Raw genomic sequence first — 22137 nt, 5'->3', positions numbered from 1 at the left:
AACTACTTTGAAATTATAACATATTTTCTAGAGCTGATTCCAGTAATTCATAGGTAGTGCTTCACTCTTAAAGTTGTCACTAAGGCAAGAGTAACCCTAAGTATCATCATAGCGCACAATGTATAGCCTCTCAGTAGGATGCTTTGAGACTTAATAATTCCAAAAGGAGCAACTTATAACCCAGCTAAGCAAAATTCCTTGGGGAAAACCTGTGCCTTGTTCGATGAAACTAAATTGCTGGGAGTGGAAATGACTGTGATCACAGTCTCCACTACTGTCACCCAGAACCTAACACGCTTGTGGGTGATGGTAAATGCACAGATGGTTTCCACGTACTTGAATTTTCAGTTGGCTTTTAAGATCAATTTGTCACTGCCTTTCCCAATTAGGAAATTGGGAAAGGAATATGTCAAGGCTGTATATTGTCACCCTACTTATTTAACTTTTATGCAGAGTACATCTTGAGAAATGCCAGGCTGGATGAAGCACAAGCTGGAATCAAGATTGCCGGGAGAAATATCAATAACCTCAGATATGCAGATGACACCACCCTTATGACAGAAAGTGAAGAAGAACTAAAGAGCCTCTTGATGAAAGTGAAAGAGGAGAGTGAAAAAGTTGGCTTAAAGTTCAACATTCAAAACTAAGATCATGGAATCTGGTCCCATCACTCCATGGCAAATAGATGGGGAAACAATGGAAACAGTGACAGACTTTATTTTCTTAGGCTGCAAAATCACTGCAGATGGTGACTTAGCCATGAAATTAAAAGACTCTTGCTCCTTGGAAGAAAACTTATGACCAACCTAGACAGCATATTAAAAAGCAGAGACATTACTTTGCCAACAAAGGTCTGTCTAGTCAAAGCTATTTTTTTTTTCCAGTAGTCATATATGGATGTGAGAGTCAGACTATAAAGGAAGCTGAGCACTGAAGAATTAATGCTTTTGAACTGTGGTGTTGAGAGTCTCTTGGACTGCAAGGAGATCAAACCAGTCCATCCTAAAGGAAACCAGTCCTGAATATTCATTGGAAGGACTGATGCTGAAGCTGAAACTCCAATACCGTGGCCACCTTATGTGAAGAGCTGGCTCATTGGAAAAGACCCTGATGCTGGGAAAGACTGAAGGTGGGAGGAGAGGGGATGACAGAGGATGAAATGGTTGGATAGCATCACTAACTCAATGGACAAGAATTTGAGTAAACTCCAGGAGTTGGTGACGGACAGGGAGGCCTGGCATGCTGCAGTCCATGGGGTCGCAAAGAGTAGGGCACAACTGAGTGACTGAACTGACTGAACTGATCACTGTCTTAAAAAATCAAGAGCCCACATAGAAATAATTTCACAATGAGATTTCAGAATGCTTCCCTTTAAAGTCTATCTTTACATGTCAGCAAATCTGGAGACATCACGAAACTCTAGCATGGAACATGTTCAAGTATCACGTTCTGAGAAGCATTTTAACACATGGACTTCACCCACATTACTAGATAAACCAATTTTTTTTAAGTTCATAACTTTCTAGATTCCTGTGAATTTCTTGCAAAATCTTTGCTTGAAAATAAACAACAGAGTATCATTAAAACCAATAACCAAAAGAGGATGGTTTTATTGAATTCTGGCTCTGCCATTTCCTAATTAAACAATCTTGGGCACGTTGGTTTCTAGCCATCAGTTTTTCATCTTTAGAATAAGAATAATAATTCCAGCTTCCCAAGATTGTACACAGAATCAAATGAGATAATATGTGGCAAGTGCCAAAAACAGGCTGTGTCAAAAGGAGATACAAAATGAGGGTTAATTTCTTTCCTCCTTCCCCAGACAAAAACAAGTTTAAAGGAATGTGGACATGTATGCTTAAGGAAAAATTATGTATATTGAATCAAATTGGAAAGAAATCATCCTGGAATGGAAATGAACACGAATTATGAATGTGGTCATTCAGCAGATTGAAATTAAATACACTTCATCAGTGCTATCAACAGAGAGAAGGAGAAAATGCATGACTGCACTGCTCATGGACTTCTTGTTTTTATATTTGCTTCTTTGCTTATAATTATCAAATACTAATGAGGAAAAGTGATTTGGAGTTGTGTAATTAAAACAAAAAACAAGGTAATTTTAGGCAAAGTATGCAGAAAATGTTTTCATAATGAGGTTGAGAGAAACAAGCATTTTCTAGAGAAAATTGAATGCTTTTAATTTGAGAAACAAAAATTAAAGGATCTCTCTCAGATGTAGGCTATACATATTGGAACTAATATTCTGATATTATTTTCTAACATGAAGCAGGTAACAGTGAGACCTTAGCATTTTTCCATTCAAATTTTGTATATAATTTCACACATATTGAGCATTAGCTAAAATCATATACACATCACATTGTTAATATGTTATGGTCCATGCTCACTCAGTAAACCAAAGTCTGAAAGTGTGCATGTCTCAGAAAATAGAGTTCTTATAATTCTATTATATTATTTCTAATTGTATATACAAAGCACTGTACAAAAGGGCTAATAAAAGCCTTATTTGTGTAGAGCTGACAATCTCGTGAGAAATGCACTCATCTCAAAGCATGAATATGGACATGCTAAGTAAGGAAAGAGCTTCCCTGGTGGCTCAGTTGGTAAAGAATCCACTTGCAATGTAGGAGATGCATGTTCAATCCATAGGTCAGGAAGATCCCCTGGAGAAGGAAATGGCAACTCACTCCTATATTCTTGTCTGGGAAATCCCATGGACAGCAGAGCCTGGCGGGCTACAGTCCATGGGGTCACAAAAGAGGTGGACACAACTTAGGATGCAAAAGGGGTGGAAACAACAACTACATATCAAATTAGTGATGTGACCCGTGATGCGTGACACCAAATGGTAACATGGAGATGACACAGACTGTGCCACATAAGGCTTGTTTTCAATCTTACCTGAGTTGAAGGGTCAACACTAGACTTCGGTTCTGGAGGCAAAGAAGCCACCTGGAAGGAAAGAGGACTTTTCAGTGACAAAGTGTTAAGTCAGGCAGTAATGCCTTCAGCAACACTTAATTTGGCACTAAGTCAAGGAAATTCACTTTCATCATTTGTTATAAGAGAGAAAATGGTTGGGGGAGGGGGGAGTCAGAGTAAACGACACTTGATGTCCACGGCACTAAGTCATGAAGAACTATGATAGAGGTGGACAAAGTCAAAAGTTTCATGAGAGGTATGAACAAATTACTCTCCGAATTCAGAGAAGGATGGGGATACTTTATAAAATGAGATCCAGCAGGGCATCATGAAAGACATTGTTTTGTCTTGATCACAAAGATAGGAAGAATGTTCCTACTACGTAGGGAAGAGAAAATCTAGTAGAAAAAGCTATATAAAGAGGTAAATGAAGGGAATGATGGCAGATGAACTCAAAAGAGAAGAGCATAAAGTTGCTTTAACACCAACATAAAAAAAACTGTTTAATTACTCTGCTACCAAGTAGAGTCACTGAAGATTTTAAATGAGGTTTAAAAATCACAATTAGAAGAATTCAAAGAAGATCAATCTGGCAAAGGGAGTGATGGTGAGATTGGGAGATGGAGTCCAGAAGTAGGAAGACTAGGTAAAGATTTTTACAATTACTGAGGAAGCAAGTAACTGTGGATTGAAGCAGTAGGAAGGAGGTGGCTGGTGAGAGGAGCTGCAGCGACATGATCTGGGAGGGAATACAAACAACACAGATGTGGAGGTAAGAGAAAAAAATCAAAGACGACCCAGAACCTTCAACTTCCAACCATGAGAGAGCAAGAGGGTCCAGATTTATTGTCCTGCCATAACAACCAGAAAATTAAGAAAATATGAGACAGCTGTCTGAAGACATCAGCTAAAGCGGCAGCACAGGACTGTGATCCCTGCGGCGGTGGTGGGAGGTGGGGGGGGGGGGGGGGGGGTGGCGGGGGGGGGGGGGGGGGGGGGGGGGGGGGGGGGGGGGGGTGGCGGGGGGGAGGGCGTGGCGGTGGGGGGGGTGCGGCGGGGGTGCAGGGGGAGAGAGAAAATAAAGTGGGTCTTTCAACTACCTGGAAAGTGTGATAGTCACTCAATCTTGTCCACCTCTTTGCGATCCCATGGACTATATAGTCCATGGAATTCACCAGGCCAGAATACCGGAATGGGTAGCCTTTCCCTTCTCCAGGAGATCTTCCCAACCCAGGGATTGAACCCAGGTCTCCCGCAATGCAGGCGGATTCTTTACCAGCTGAGCCACCAGGGAAACCCAAGGATATTGGAGTGGGTGCCTGGAAGTAATTTGTAAACCTGAAGTCCAGAAAGTGAAAGCTCAAGAAGAGCTTCATAGCATTGCTGAGTTGGAGAGAGAGAGTTCAGAGTCACAGATCAGCTAAAATTTTCAAGGGAGGATATCAGAGAAAAGAAAGCTACACAGAGAAAGGGCTCCAGAAATATGAAGAGGTGTCCTGAGTCTTCAGCTGAATGCTAACCATTTGTATATACGATAAAACTCCACAATTTGGGGGAGGAACACCATATGGAGAAATAAACAATTACCAGGGAGTTGTAAGATTAAAAAGTTCCCTGTGCTTACAAAGGGCCAGGGTTAATTTTTCCCCTCATTGGTTACAGTGGAAACATGTCACTGTGACTCAAGAAGGGTGGCCCAGGTGGCACTAGTGGTAAAGAACCCGCCTGCTGATGCAGGAGATGCAAGAGACATGGGTTCAATCCCCGGGTCAGGAAGATTTCCTGAAGGAAGGCATGGCAACCCACTCCAGTATTGTTGCCTGAAAAAATCCCATGGACAGAAGAGCCTGAAGGCTACAGTCCATGCAGTCGCAAGAGTCAGACACAACTTAGCAACTAAACCCCCACCACCCACAATGAAAATGATAACCTTCTTGGGAAACATAAAGAACTATTTTTTCCTGATTTTTAGAAAAAAATTTTTTAATCTTTAAAGCAGAAACAACAAAAACTCATGATGGGGTTTGTAACAATGAAGAAATATTAAGTATGATAATAATAGCACAGTGGATAAGTGATAGGGGACAGAAATATATCATTGCAAAATCATTGCATTATATGATGAACCTAGTAGAGAATGAACTTGCGGACACAGTGCTGGAAGGTGAGGGGGGCACAAATTCAGAAAGCAGCACTGACATAGATACACTCTCGTATGTAAAACAGTTAGTGGGAAGTTGCTAAGTAACACAGGGAGCCCAGTCTGGTGCTCTGTGAAGACCTACAGGGGCGGGGTGGCGGGGAGTGGAGAGAGGCTCAGGAGAGAAGGAATAAACATATATAACTATGACTGACTCATGCTGCTGTAAGGCAGAAGCCAACACAGAACTGTAAAGCAATTCTCCACCAATTAAAAAATACATAAATTAAAAAAAAATAAGGTTATATAATATATACTATATTATGTATATTATAATATAATAATCAATCAATATTGTTATTAATAGGATAAAAATGAAAACATAGCTATTTCAGTAGATGCAGTTAAGTTTTTCACAAAACTCATGACAAATACTTTCAAAAACTATAAATACAAAAGAGGTTCCTCGGGACTCTCCTGGTGGCCCAATGGCTCAGACTCCATGCTACCAAGCAGGGGACCCAGGTTTGATCCCTAGCTGGGGAACCTGGCGTGCTGCGATTCATGGGGTCGAAAAGAGTCAGACACGACTGAGCAACTGATCTGGTCTGATCTGGGGAACTAGATCCCACATGCTGCCGCTAAGGAGTCTGCACGTGGCAACTAAAGTCCCTCATGTTGCAACTAAGCCTGGCACAGTCAAATAAATACATAAATACAAATAATTTTTTTAAAAAAGAAAAGGGAAAAAAAAGAAGCTCCTTGATCTGATGAGAGACATCCACACAAAACCTAAAGTTAACATCATAATATCGTTAACAATGAAAGATGAAGGGCTGCTGTCACTTCTATTGTTAGAACCCAACTTGTGTGGGGGTTGACCAATGGGAGGCACTGGTAAAAGACTGGACAACAAGAGTAAGGTCAGGGCATTGTATCTTCCTGGCTTCCATCCTTTAGAACACGGGTCTGCTCCATCTTCTACCCAAGACCACAGCTGCTACAGGGCAGCTCTTTGCTGAGATAAAGTCACTTTCGCTGACTGGCGACTGTTCCTTCACTTTACACCCTTAGGACTAGGTTCCTCCATGCCCCTTCGCCCTCAGTTAGTTTTCACATAATACTGCCAATATTTGTGTAAACTCTTTTAATAAACTCAGGTCAATTTCCTGGGTGGAAGTATGCCATCCAGCTCCCAGTGGGCTTCCCTGGTGGCTCAGATAGTAAAGCGTCTGCCTGCAGTGAGGGAGACCTGGAGTTCGATCCCTGGGTTGGGAAGATCCCCCGGAGAAGGAAATGGCAACGCACTCCAGTACTCTTGCTTAGAAAATTCCATGGACTGAGGAGCCTGGTGGGTTACAGTCCATGGGGTCGCATAGAGTCGGACATGACTGAGCGACTTTACTTTCACTTTCATTTCATATGAATATGAAAAGTTTAAGTTGTTCTTGTTTCGTGAAAGAAAAATTGTTGTTGCTGTCCAGTTGCAACCCCATGGGCTGCAGCTTGTCCAGGCGTCCCTGCTCTTCACTATCTCCTGGAGTTTGCACAAACTCATGTCCATTGAGTCGGTGATGCCATCCAACCATCTCGTCCTCTGTCGTCCCCTTCTCCTCCTGCCTTCAGTCTTGCCCAGCATCAGGGCCTTTTTCAGTGAGTCAGTTCTCCATATCAGGGGGCCAAAGTATTGGAACTTCAGCTTCAGCATCAGTCCTTCCAACTGAATATTCAGGACTGATTTCCTTTAGGATGGACTGGTCTGACCTCCTTGCTTTCCAAGGAACTCTTAAGAGCCTTCTCCAACACCACAGTTTGAAAACATCAATTCTTTGGCATCCAGCCTTCTTTATGGTCCAACTCTCATATTATTACCAAAATTTTTTCTGGATTGAATTAATTATCATTACAGTTAGTAAGCCACAATTGCTCAAATAACGTAACTATATCTTACATTTTGATGTTAAAATGATTGAATGTAACAAATAAACTTCTTATTGGAAATGCATCTTTTAATGACAATAGAGTTTTTCTCCCAATTAGCTTATATTTCCATGGATGAATATAATTTATGGCTAGAAGGATATTGGGTTCAGAGGACATCATAATACAGAGTTCAGAGGAAAAAATTAAAAATGATTGGGGCCACAGGACGTTCAGAGCTTACAAAAGGTGCATTAATTCCTGTTGTTAATGTTCTTAAGAGTGGCACTTGCAAGCCATTCCTGTATTAAGCACGTGGCAAAAATAAATGAGCAGAAAAGAGTTTACCAGTGAGCAAGACATTTGTGTTTATGTTTAACATAGAGGTTGACAATATATAATCATCTGGCAAAAGTTAATGAAAATATTTCTTTTCCTGCAACTCTGAATAAATGGTCAAGAAATATAAACATTAACTTAGCTAAAATACAACACTAACTTAATATCGGGTTCATTTCCAGAAAATGTAATACTGCTATTTTGGAAGTAAACATGAAATTTTCACCTCTTGGAAAATGTGGGAAACATGCAGCTGGGCCACAGAGCAAGGGCCTGGTTTTAGTGGCTTCCACGGTGGCGCTAAAAGAGTCAGCCTGCTGATGCCAGAGACGTAGGAGTCGTGGGCTCCACCCTGGGTGGGCATGGCAACCCACTCCAGCATTCTTGTCTGTAGAACCCCATGGACAGAGCAGCCTGGTGCACGGCAGTCCACGAGGTCCCAAAGACTCGGAAATGACTAAAGCGACTTAGCACAGCAAGATCCCAACAATCCTTTTCTTTAAAGTGCTGGGGGATGGAGCGGGGGTGTTCTTTATGCCCTGGAGCTGCATTCTTCAGTGAGGTAACTGATGAGTAAGAGGTAAGATTTTCTTTTACAAATGGAAGGAGGGCTTAAGAATGGAGTGACATCCAAGGAGAACCAGACCCGTTCTTAGAACAGTCGGCTTCAGAAAAGAATGGATACAGAAAGCTGATGATCTGCAGGACGCTTCCCACTCTGTAAGCCCCCATTCCTATGCCCCAGGCCCCCTGACAAACCTTTGCTGGCTCCCAGGAAGAGATATCTAAGTGTGACAAAATTAAGCACAGTATTGTCGGAGAAAGGAGAGAAAAAGGTCACCCCTTGAACAAACCATTCAGATTGACATGGTTCTACTTTGCCTCAGACATGACTTCTTTGTCAAAGCTGCTAACACCAAATAGCCAAAGAAGCGTGAGATACAGTTCAGAACATGAAACTGGATCTTTTGTGTATTCTAAGATTGAGTCTACACAAGAGCGAAGTGTCGGATGTTTTGTCTCCACATTGCCAGACATATGGATTGAATGAAGATTCAACTAAATGGACTTGATGATCGTCTTGTTCCCTGTCTTGAGGTTGGCTGTGACTCCTCCTGGCTGTGAAAGCACCCTTTGATATTAGGAGCAGATCTGAGCATGAAATCAACAGTCTGCACAGAAGAAAAGCAAGCAAGCTTTGCTCACTCTTTCCATGAGTGTCCTTTCTTCTTTCCTTTCTTTTCTTCGTCTAAGCCCTCTCAGAGCCTGAGGCACAGGCCGAGTTGCTCCAAATTAATCTATGCGAAAAGGACAAAGAAGGTGGCCCCTATGTCCACCGCCTGACATAGGTCTTCAGGTCCCATGTGGGCGCATCCTCTTTCCTGCTCACTCTCCCTCCTTGAGACGGCTGAGCCCCGCTCCGGGTAATGTCTCGACCCCTGTGGTCTCTCCCCGAGTTAAAGGAAAGCAGGCTCTATCTGAGCGACAAAGCAACATAATGAGCTGCGTCTTGTTGAGGGCTCTCCAGGTCCCCTAAAATCTTTCTCAAATGTGATTGTTTATAAAATGTTTGATAAAAATAAATGATGCTTTCAATTTAAACAAAATTTCACACTGTTACTGGTTTTAATAACAGTTTTGACAGATGAGATTTTCATCATCTGTTTTTTCTTTGTGAAGCCTTCTTCAATAAACTAAAAATGCTTTAAACTAACAGATGTGCCTATAAAGTAAGGCTTGAGTGTGAGACATCAGGAACTGGGGCTTGTCAAATGCTTCAACATAGAAATTTATTCCTCGAGCAAGCATCTCCTGGGTATCAGGAAAGTCACCAACCTAATGATTGCTGGCTAACGTGTGAAGCTTGTTTCAGCAGCGAGATGCTGTTATCCCTGCTATCCTGAACTGGGAACGCATCTTTGCCGGCTCCTCCCCTCTTAGCAACCACTGCTCTGGCTTGCAGAAACCTATTGAAAAGTCAACCCAGGTTTGAGCTGATGTTGATGTTTGACAAACTGATGATTTGCAACTCTTTTTTTCTATCAGCTCAAAAATTTGCATTTTCAATGATATTCTGTTTACAATAAATAAGTTATTTTTCCCTACTTTAATATATATATATATATATATATATGCATATATTCAAATTTTTTTAACAGACTTGAAGACTGGAAATGAAGACTGCAGTACTCTGATTTCAGAAAAGCTCACTATTTTTATCCAAAATATAAGTTTGAAGGGTTCCCCCTGGCTTGCTGCTGCTAAGTCGCTTCAGTTGTGTCCGACTCTGTGTGACCCCATAGATGGCAGCCCACCAGGCTCCCCCATCCCCGGGATTCTCCAGGCAAGAATGATATCTCTACATATTTTAGTTATTCTTAGAGAGAGAAATACAATCTTATGAGGCAAATTGACGAATCAGTTTAACAACAAAGTCGTCCAAAAAGCTTTGTTAAATTAAGGGGTGATATTACATAAAGAACATTTTTTTAAACCTTGTCATATTTCAAATGAAATATCTTCTCACACCAGAAAGTCTACTATGTCAGGATTTATTAACATGATCTGGGGATTAACATAAGAGATGGAGAAATACTGATTTCCTTTTCCAACTCATCCACTAACACTATATATATTCTATCAAGTCACTGAATCCACAGTTTTACACTTTCCCTTGAAGCAGGCACAGAGCTTTCAGCTTCTTTAATGAATCGGTCCGTGTCACGTCTTATCCCACTGGACTTCCTTTAGTTCTCAGGGTGAAATCTGAAAATGGCCATACAGTAGTAGGTCCAGGATCTGGGCTAGCCCCAGCAGAAGCAAGAACTCCTTCCTCCCTTCTGAAGCACATCCAAAGGAAGTTTTTCTGCCGAAAGAGGTATTCACAAGCATCATGGCCGTACAGGGCCTGTAGTAGAGCATGGCGGGTGGGGCTGTCTTGAGCCGACTTTGACCTGAATCTTGCTGGCAGACCTTGAAACAAGATATTACGTGAAAGGGGGGTAGCTGCCAGGAGGAAGGGAGAAGAAGATCTGACCCAATGCCAAGAGCAGCCCCCAAGGAAGGGGGCCAGCCAGTCCAAAGTGTGTGCAAAGGCCATGGCGAGATGAGGTGTGGATGGGGCAGCCATTGGAACCATGTGGTAATGGGCTATGCCAGAGGAGAAAATGGGGTCTAGCTATGGCTGCTGGGGTGGAGGCAAGATCGAAGCTCATGGGAGACTGGAAAAAAACAAGAAGAGCTTCAGAGCTCCCCTTCTTCCTAGAGTTTGGGGTTCCACTCAAGGGCCCAGGCAAGGGCAGCCTCAGTGGAAAAGGAGACAGTCAATCCAATGGCTTGGATTGAGATGGCTCAGGAGAGGGTAGGAAGGGATCAGAAATGGTATGTCTCATGTGTCAGCATTGACACAGCCACATGACCCCTAAATATACATTCAGGCGTTTGTTTCCCTTGCTAGGCTGGGAACTCCTTTTTTATCAATCTTCAGTACCCACAAATCATCTCTTTGAGGGCTTAATTTATGCCTCTGAATGAGTGAATGAATGAACCAGAGTGAAAAATTAGTGAATGAATAAATGTGAACTTGCTTGAAGGCACGCGCGTGTGTGTGTGTGTGTGTTAGTCACTCAGTCATATTCGACTCTTAGCGACCCCATGGACTGTAGCCCACTAGGCTCCTCTGTCCATGGGATTTACCAGGAAAGAATACTGCAGTGGACTGCCACTCCCTTCTCCAGGGATCATACCTGGGTCTCCTGTATTGCAGGCAGATTCCTTTACCAGTATCTGTGTGCTATGTCGCTTCAGTCATGTCCAAATCCTTGCGACCCTATGGACTCTACCCTGCCAGGCTGCTGCTGCTGCTGCTGCTGCTAAGTCACTTCAGTCGTGTCCGACTCTGTGCGACCCCATAGACAGCAGCCCACCAGGCTCCCCCGTCCCTGGGATTCTCCAGGCAAGAACAATGGAGTGGGTTGACATTTCCTTCTCCAATGCATGAAAGTGAAGTCGCTCAGTTGTGTCCGACTGTTAGCTACCCCATGGACTGCAGCCCACCAGCCTCTTCCATCCATGGGATTTTCCAGGCAAGAGTACTGGAGTAGGGTGCCATTGCCTTCTCTGACCCTGCCAGGCTAAGAACACACAATTATACCTGGCATTTGGAACATGCTCTTACAGCAAATTCTGTTCTCAGATGATCAACAGAATAATACGAGGATGACAGTAACATGCTTTTCTAAATATGAAGACAGAAAGACTTAAAATATGACCCCATGACTTTATCTTTTATAGACTCTTAGACCATCTTGATGATTCTTAACTGTCAACACTACTAGACATGCATTATGACCAGAAATAGAACTATGAAGAAGATAAGTTTAGGGTTACCTATGGCTATTAAAGAAAAAAAAATGTTAAACCCAACATATCAGAGACTCACCATTTATCATCTCCTCCCTTTTACCAGGCTCCAAAAGAACTTGGATTTACCTATAATCCTTCCTCTCCCAGTCACTCTCAGTTCTGCTTAAATAATCATCCTTGCCTCTTTAAGCATCTTCAAAGAGTCAGACAGTTCTGAGCAACTAAGACACACACCAGTCTCCCCTCTCTTTTTCTCTCTCTGGTTTCTTCTGATGTCTACTTCTAAACATTTTAACTCTTATTTTATTCATCAAACAGCCATTCACTCATTTATTCATTCAACAAACATGAATCAAGCTCTGTGCCAAGAATGATTTTACGTATCAAGTATGCAGAGCTTAAAAAAAAAAAGATAGGATCTTTGCTCTCAAGGATTTACCAGTAGAGCGGGGAAGACGAGTTCATAAACACCTACAGTGCAGGGCAGCGGGCTCTACACGCTGTTCGTTTTGTGGAAGATGTCCATTCAGTTCCAACTAATGGCACAGGGAGAGGAGGAGAGGCCCCTTTGCTTGTTACCGCCACACCTAGGCTTATAATCAATCAGATCAGGCCTGGAAAGAATGCTGAGGAACATGCCAACCAGCTCTGCAGCGGCATGTTCCTGAAGAAGCCCTCCCTCGCTGGCAGTGAGGACCACTGGGCGCTGGGTGGACCTCCGGGACCCCCAGCGGAGTGGGGGGACAGAGAGCTCCTGACCCGGTGGAGACCTGGGGTTTCTTCACCTCCTGCTCTCCTTTTCTCTGGTACCTTCTCCCCCTGCCCTGCCCTGCCCTTTTGGGAATCTAGAATCGAAGTTCTGAACTAGATTAAGTCTCTGAAGACAGAAAAACTTGCTCAACAAGTACGCAAATCTTTCTGACTTACACTAAGACCGGAGGATTTTCAAGTATGTTCAGCCTTTGTTTTGGGTGATTCACTGTCTGGCTGTCTAGTTCGGTGGAAGGGTGGGGGTGGGGACAAGGAGACGAAGGGCTGCAGAGAGCAGGAGCTGGGGGCGGCATGGGGGCGGCATCCTCAGAGAGCAAGTGAAGAAATGTACTTACCTCAGGGACATAGAAACATCTTCAATGTGTTAAATATATTCATATATTAAAATACAATCCCTCTAGCATTTTAACATAAACTGCCAAGTAACATATTGCATTAAATAAGGAGAGAAAGGAACTGGGGTTGGAAGACACAGAGGTTGAACCTTTGATCCAGTCTAGCGGGAGACGGCGCCTTGATCCTGCCAAAAGTCCTGCTTCCATTTCTTTCCATAGTCCCACTTCTGCTTTGCCTGCATTGTCAGCACTCCCTCCTTACCCATTCTTTCCTCAGTCCCTGCAACCCAGCTTCCATATCCACTATGGAGCTGAAACAAGGCTCTTGAAGATCACCATTCCTTTCTAGCCGGCAAATCCAAGGAACCTTCGACAGTCCTCACTTTCCTTTCTGTCTCTGAAGCTCTAATCACCGTGTCACGTGGGCACCAGTACCACCCACCACAGTTGTTTACTCACTAACTGAGAATATTCTCAGTTTTTTGGTTTGATCATGAAAACAATAGGTACTTAGAATCATCTAACTATGACTTTTCAAGCTATGCTCTCGTCCCTCTAGTTATGATCTGCCATTCTGGTGGGGGCAGAGGGATGAGAAAGTTGCTTCCCTGTCTGAGGATCAATGGTCTGCAGAAAAAAAATTCCTGGAGCCTGAAGATCTGTATTCTAATCTTGGATCTATTATCTGCTAGTCCACAAAGCCTGGGTAAATTACTCAGCAGCTTCATTTTTAAGAAAGAGGTGTTCATAGAGATGAATAGATGGAGCCTATGTGGGCGATGCTCAGCATGCCTGACACACCCATGCATCGAACCAGGGCATCTGGACTAGGAGGAGCCCAACAACCATCTCCAGGATAAGCCATACCAGCCAAGGACAACCAACATACAGTATACCTGAGTGCCTTAGGGGCTGTGATGATGACGCTTCACTTGGTACCACGAGGTACCCAAGGAAAGGCTGGCGATCCGAATAAAAGGAGAAGCCGGAAATGAAGAGGCAGACCTGGTGGGGCAGCAGCCTCCACGGAGACTTCAGTCTCCTGTTGCATCCACTGTGGTCCATGAGAGCAAGCTGGCAGCATGGAAGGGCAGCTCCTGTGGTCCCCGGGACTATACAGGTTCCCCATATGAAGGATTGAGAAACCTCCACTGGCAGGACAGAGGCTGTGCTTTCAATTCTTGGGTAAACTCCTTCCACTGTAGAAATCAAAGCACACCCCAATTTTTCCCAGTACTGTTCTCCTTAATTAAACAGGCCCACTCCTCTGGCTCACACCAAGAATAAAAAGGACTCTTTTGAGCTGAACACAGTTGACTCACTTAAAGCTTTCGTTGGGATCGATTTTTTTCTATTAACCCATCAGTGAACATATGAGGAAATAATTTTACAAAAATCAAAAGCACTTGAAAGTGAAAGTCGCTCAGTTGCGTCTGACTCTTTGCGACCCCGTGGACTATACAGTCCATGGAATTCTCCAGGCCAGAATACTGGAATGGTAGCCTATCCCTTCTCCAGGGGATCTTTCTGACCCAGGAATCGAACCAGAGTCTCCTGCATTGCAGACAGATTCTTTACCAACTGAGCCACCAGGGAAGCCCACCAAAAGCACTTAGATATTACTAATAACCAACAAAGGTCAACTCTTTCGCTTTCCATTGCATATAAATTGATTGTTTGTTTCTTGCGTACCACCTCTTTTCATTTTGCCTCCTGAGCTGTAACAACGAATATCCCACAAGGCTAACTCAGTGCTCAGAGTTTTCCTGTCTGTATGCATCAGTGCAGTCCCCTCGTGCTCAGAACTTGTGGTCTGACCTGCACAATGCGGGGGGCGGGGGGGGGGCATCCATGATGCTCGTCCTTATCACCCCATGACACTCCAGTCTTTGTAGCCCAGGACATCAAGGACTCCATGACTTCACTTGACTCGAAGCTCTCATTTAATTCAGCTCTGTAGGAGGGGGAAGGGAACTGAAAGGAGCATCAGGAAATGATCTACCCTGGACCAGAGTCTGTGCTGATGTTTATATATGCTAATCCTCACCACAATCCATCTGGAAAGACGTCCTCATCCCTATTTTTCAAGTGACAGAACAAGGCACAGAACAATGACCTCACCCAAGATCCCCCAGCTAATCATGTACAACCACCTGTGTGGCCATCTCACTCCCTGTGATGCGACTGTGATGTGATGTGATCTGACTCCCTTACCCATAAAATTTTCCACCATGCTACTTCCCTTGAAAATTAAGCTTAAGATCCTTTCTTGGTTTTCACTCAAAAAATGGGATCTATTTCTTTGCCTTAAAATTCAAAGCTCACATTTTTTTTAATAATCAAAAGGGTTTGGAAACTTGCTGATTGATGTCCGAGACTAATTTGCAATTTTAGTGAAAATGTTTTAAGAGCTTACCCAGTATTGTTAGTTATTATAGGTCCTAGCTCTAGCATACCTCTGGTCATCAAAGAGGTTATCATCTTTTTCCTGATTCCAATCTTTTCAGCAAGTAGTCTGCACCACTAAAATCTGATTTTCATACTAAATAAACTTTTTTATGCACCTACTGTGTGCCATGATGTGTGACCTAGACTTGAGCTAGCAAAGACAGTTAGCCACCTCTAACCTCAAGGAACTCACATTCAACTTGTTCCCTGGTATAAAACCATCAGTGGCTTCCTGATGTTAACCTACCTCAAACCCAGGGCTTATCCAGTGACTCAGCAGTAAAGAATCTGCCTACGATACAGAAGACACAGGAGATGCAGGTTCGATGCCTGACTTGGGAAGATTCCCTGGAGGAAGGCATGCAACCCACTCCAGTATTCTTACCTGGAGAATCCCATGGACACAGGAGCCTGGCAGGCTACAGTCCATGGGGTTGCAAAGAGTCTGACATGACTGAAGTAACTTATTCACACACACACACCCCTCAAACCCAACCTTCTCTACACAGCACTTACTCTGAAGCTCCATCATCTTTCTCTGCTCTAAACTTACAGACCAGAAGTGCCATATTGTTTAGTTGGTCTAATGGTCTCTTACGTCTTCATTTTATCTTGGCAATGACACTATAATCTACTTAAGAGCAGGGATCACTGCTCACAATCATTCTTTTCGGTCACCCCCGAGACAGGGGATTACTTCTTTGGCTTTAAATCCAAAGAGGCCTTTCATCTTGTGATGATTTAAAGGACTTTAAATGACTTGTTGATTGATTTCAAGGATTAAATCCAACACCAGAGAATTTTCCTCTTAGTTAAAAATTCCACTTAGCTCTTTAATACAAAAATCATCACTGAGATTAATGACAAAAATTTAGTTTTAAAAAAGATGTTTGAGTGGAAAGAAGAGAGAAAACATCTTTAGTCACACGGCATCTGAAGTTTAATCTCGGCTCTTCTTAATCATCAGCTATCATTTTGATTTTTCTTTCACCAGTTGCATCTGTCATTTTGCCAATCAGGCCAAGACTGTGTTTCCATTATCTTCTACTTTTGAGAAATGTAAGACCAAACCCTTGTGCAACTCTCTTATAATAACTATATTCTATGGTCATATGACTTACCTTTTGAGTAGGAAAGAAAGGAAGTGTCTCACTTTTGGCAAGACTGTAGAGTAGGGAGGTAGTTTTTCCTGCCACATGGCCAAACACGAATCAACAACCTGCCAGTAAATGGAGCCAACTGAGAAGACCCAGGACTGAACCTGTGCCTGTCCACGGGGGTAGGGAGGCAGCCAGTGACAAGCTGAGTGACCAAGACGCTCAACAGGTCCTGCAGAATACATATCTGATGGGGAAGACAGTGAATCCCACACTGGCAGGGAGCGACAGTATCTACTCTCTAACACACAGTCATGGATGAACTGAAGTAATAGATGGTCTAGGAACTGATGAAAATAGAATTTCAGAGAGGTATCCGGCCAGTTGGTGGGCAGGAACTAGTCCCTGGGCTACTGGTTTAAAGACTTGGAAGTATAAGGCACACCTTCAGTCCTAAGTGGTCTGGAAAATCAGTGAGTCACCAGATCAGCCCAGACTGACCCATGGGAACATGCTAAAAAAATCCAATTAAACAAAACAAGGACTGCATGAAGAGTAATTTGGGGCTCCAAAAATCCCTGGAAGATGAAGCAAGGCTGTCTTGTACATAAGAGTAAGGGGCCTTCAGAACACTAGAAATCCAAGCAGATATGGACTCCAGCTTCACTCTAAGTATTTCTAATTCACACTCAAACAATAATAGGGACTCATGAGTTAACTCAAGACCCCACTTCTACAAGTATATTACATTCTAAGAGGAGCCTTCCAAAACCTCCAACAACGATGTTTAGGGTCAAGTGCCAAGGTTGGAGGTAGTTTCTAAGGCCCTCAGTCCACACTGGTTTTGCCTTCTCAGAGGATTCACCCAGGATGGAGACCTAAAGTTAGCTGCACTTAGTGGGTTTTCTTTGCACTGAGGAGGCTGGCAGAATAGATCAGTACAGGAGTCAGCAAATTACAGACATAGGAGAAATCTGGCCTACCACCTGCTTTTTTTCAAATAAAGCTTTATCGGAACAGAGCCACACAATTCATTTACATATTATCTAGAACTGCTTCTGTACTACAACAGCAGACTTGAGTAGCTGTGATAGACAATGTATGCCCTGCAAAGCCTAAGATCCGCTAACTGGCCCTTTGAAGACAGTGGATAGCAGGGTTGTACTACTGCAGTTTAGTCCCTACCTTCACTATTTACTAGGCAGGTGCTGTGGTCTAATGTTCCAGAATTCATATGTTGAAACCTAACCCCAATGTGATGGTATCAGGAGGTGAGGATCTTTGGAAGGGGACAGGTCATGAGGGTGGAGCCCTCAGTAATGAGATTAGTGCCCTTATAAAAGCAGCTGAGACAGTACTCTTCCTTGTAAATTCTACCATGTGAGGTTATAACTAGCAAATACTGTTTGCAAACCAGAATGTTGGCTCTCACCAGACACGGAATCTGTTGGCACCTTGATCTTGGACTTCCTGGCCTCCAGAACTGTGAGGAATAAACTTCTGTTGTTTACAAGCCATCCAGTCTATGGCATTTTGTTACAGCAGTCCAAAGAGATTCAGACAGCAGGAAACTTGGGGAAAATCACTTTTAACTCTGTATGACTCAACTTTCCTCATCCTTTTTTTTTTCAGTGATGCTTAGTGTTAGTCGCTCAGTCATGTCTGACTCTTTGCAACCCCATGGACTGTAGCCTGCCAGGCTCCCTCTGTGCATGGGATTCTCCAGCAAGAATACTGGAGTGGATAGCCCCTTCCTTCTCCAGGGGATCTTCCCAACCCAGGGATGGAACCCAAGTCTCCTACGTTGCAGGCAGATTCTTTACCTTCTGAGCCACCAGAAGAGTGGTAATCATGTATCTTCCTTATATAGTAGCTATAAAATTCTAGTGTAATAATCAATGGAATAAACCTAGTGTAGTGTCTGGTTAGGTAATAAACAGTAAATATTCTGCTGTCCATCAGTAACAGAAGAACTGTATTTAAGTAAAATTTGTTTCTAATACAGAGCCTATAAAGTAAAAGGGCACTCTTGATAAAGGTACCAGTGCAGACACAAGCCAAAACCAGCTCAATCTGGATAAGGCACTTGGTTTAATATTATCAATATAAACATTTTTAACAAGGTCACTAATCATTCTTTATTGCCAGGAATCTCTACGATATCTTGTAAATTGCTTTAAACGGGTACTTAAAGATTTCTGTAGGACTCTGTCACATCCAGATAAGGGTCATGAAGGAAAAATTTACATTTCATCAGTATTAACAATTTATTAAAACTCATGAAAATGTACATTATTGTACTTTTTGGGTGATGTTTTATGTTACAATCTCTGGAACATACTTGGAAAAAACTCATTCCACTGTTGCAGCTTAAATCTTAAAACATCTCGAATTCTCTCTTCAACTCAGAATGCCATTCATTAAATTTCCTCTTCCAAGGAACCATAAATGCGGTAATCTAGACCCTGATAAAGGCTTTAAAGTTGTCCCTCTGGGTACTCAGGGTGGAGAAAGATAGAACATTAGTGTCAAAGAAGCATATTATTTGATTCTCAATATAATTAATAAACTCTTTCTCTCCCCCACAGGAATCTGCTAAATCTCCAATTCTTACTTGTGCTGAAGCAAAAGATTTAGTTACCTACCTAATAGAAAAGCAGGAAAAAAAGATCTGAAAAAAGGCTTTAGGTATTTAGTAGTTTAAACCCTGCATAAATTGGAGATTTGAATAAAAAATCAGCCCTGGTATTTTTCTATGAAAATGGTGAACAGAAGGAATATATGTGCTCAGAGGAATAGCGTTTTATGCCAAACATCAATCAACCCGGCTTTAGAAGCCTATTTATAATACTGTGGGAGTTCTGGACAGTGCACTTGACCCTGTGAGGACCAATCCATGACATTAGATAGTGAACAATCAGAGTCTTTACAAATAATTAAAACTCTGTGTGAAAATGGAGATGTTTTCCACAGCTTTTCCGTGTATGCACGACATCATCGATATTCAAGAGTGTAAATATTGACTAGTTATTGCTGGTAGCCAGAAGGAGCAAAATCCCCCTTGAAATAATAATGTGGAGTGTGTGTATATAACATATACATATGTATGCACACACATATGCATAGAGATGTTAAATATATAGTCATATAGGGAGAGAAAATATAGATTTCACTTTATATGACAGTTGAATAGCTATACTTTAAACAACCCATGTTCACTGCCAGTACAGTTCTCGTGTGAGTGTGTGTGTGTGTGTGCTATGCAAAGAAGACGCAAAAATATTTCTGAAATGTTGTATCTGTGATTTTTTTTCCCTTAACATGAAAATGAGAGATATTAGAAAGTGCACCTTTTACCTTAAAAAAAAATTTCTCCATTGTTTAAATTGGGACCCCGAACTATGTGATTTTAGAGCCTGCAAGGACAGAATTAATAATCTTGTCTAGTTTTCCTAATATTTTAAGCCCACCTTAAATCCTTTTGGGGTGGAGGCAAAGCATAACTAATACATAAATTAAAATCCTGGAAATGGCTCCTTAATTTGACAATTTTTCATGTAAGAGACAAGGGATTTAAAAATTTTTTGAGATTAAAAAAAATCCCTCAAGATTATTATTTCAATTTACTCATTGAACAGAGCACTCCTTAAACAAATCGGAGCACTTGGATAGTGTGATGATACAGAAGAAACAAAAGCCATTACTCCTCCAGGAAGCTTCCGGTTCAGGGCCAGGGGTAACACACACGGAGGTCTTGGAGATCAGGGAAGGGGTTATCCGTAAGAAGAGCTCGTTTTGGGGTACAAACAAAAAGTGCAGGAAGAGTTAGGAGAGCAATTTGTATAGGTGAGAATTGTCAGGAAAGAGGTGCACCTCACTCTGAAGTAGACAGTGGGAATTTCTCTGGAGGTCCAGTGGCTAAGACTCCATGCTCCCAACTCAGGGGGCCCCAGTTCAATCCCTGGCTGGGGAACTAGATCCCACAAGCCGAAACTAGGCGTTCGCATACAGCATTTAAAGATACTGCGTCCTGCAACTGAAACCAGCACAGCCAAACAAATAAATACTTTTTAAAAATGTAGGCACTGGATGGCTTGGAGGCGGGGAGGCGGAAAGCAGCCAGACCAGAGGAAGAGCCCAGCAAAGAAGTAAAGGGGAGTGAGCCTGGTGTGTCAGGAGAAATAAAAGCCAGAGAGGAGAATGCATTTAAGATTACAGAGAATTGATAGATCAGTGAAAGCTTGCCACAGTCTTCTGGGTGGGCTTCAAGGCTCCGTGATTAAGCTCGGAGTAAAGGAGAAGCCCAGGAGCCGTCAGGAGAGCTGGGGTCTTTGGGTCCATTTTCGGCTTGACAAGACCCTCACACAGCTAGAATCACACACAGAAAGCTAAATGCACCCAAAGCTTGGCCTTGACTTATGAGGTCAATGAATCTTAATAATCTATTTTCATGAACACTGAAGTTTGTCCCTTAGCTAATCTAACAGTTCTCAGTAGGGATTATATTCCTACATCTTTTATACTCCCCATAAGTAGAAGTGTTAGTCGCTCAGTCGTGTTTGATTCTTTGCGACCCCATGGACTACATAGCCCGCCAGGCTCCTCCGTCCATGGAATTCTCCAGGCAAGAATACCAAAGTAGGCAGCCATTCCCTTCTCCAGGGGATCTTCCCAACCCAGGGATCGAACCCAGGTCTCCCGCATTGCAGGAGGATTTTTTACCATCTGAGCCACCAGGGAAGCCCTAAACTCCCCATAGTGTGGACCAAATGCAGGACTAACTAAATACACATTGACAAATTGTTGAAGGCCACTGTGATGACTTTATCCAGTAGACTGCATGAGATTGCCTCCACCGCCTTTACTGGCAACCAGAGCCCTCAGAGGTCTCTTGACTGCAGGTGCCTAAAAGTACAGGAATTTACTGGGATCGGAGACATGGTCTAGAATTAAAGGACTTACTGATCAAGATGGTTTGCACCAGAGCTCCATGATATCTTTGTGATATCTACTTCCACATACACACACAAAAATTAGTGTGTGAAAATTATTCATCCAAAAGGAGAACAAGCCTGGACAAAAAAGTAATCCAATTTGATTCCAAGAGCAATCCCATCCACAGGGCAGCTGCCAAATTCCCACTTCAAGTTGTGCTTTGTCAACCTGTTCTCTGACAAGGCATGGACTCCTCTTCCAACTCTTGACAGAAATGACATTATCTAACAAAGGCAGGTCTACACGGACAGTGTGACATAAAGGGTCCAAGAGAATCCAAGCCTGGAGACGTTGATCTGAAATGTTCTGCCGGTGAGTGGGGAAGCGGGCCACTTGAAATAACCCAGATCATTGACTTTTCCTTCCCTTTGTGTAGACGGGTGCTCCTGACAATTCTTTTCAATCCGCCTGAATATAGACGAGCACCAGGGGGAGCTCACACATCTTCCTTCTTTTCCTCCCCCTCTCACAGAAGGTCGCCCTGGCGTCCTAGGGAAAGGGTGGGTCAGAACAACATACACGAAATAATCCAGTCACGCAAACACACAGGTGATTTATCCTGTAAAAAACAGTCTAGATTCTTTCGGAGGGCTTTGCAGTACATTCCTCATATTGGCTCACCTAAAGTCAGCGTTCAATCGTCTCAGCTGCCTTTGAGAGGTAGCCTCTTAAAAACTCTCCAATCAGAAAAACATTCCTAAACTGCTCCTATGTCTCCCTTAAAAGAGAGGGAAAGAGGCAAAGAAGGTGGGGGAGGCCGAGAAAGAGAGAGAGAGAGATT

The sequence above is a fragment of the Bos javanicus genome, chromosome 24, assembly GCF_032452875.1.
Source record: "Bos javanicus breed banteng chromosome 24, ARS-OSU_banteng_1.0, whole genome shotgun sequence".
Taxonomy (NCBI): domain Eukaryota; kingdom Metazoa; phylum Chordata; class Mammalia; order Artiodactyla; family Bovidae; genus Bos; species Bos javanicus.
Note: the sequence above shows the minus strand (reverse complement) of the source record.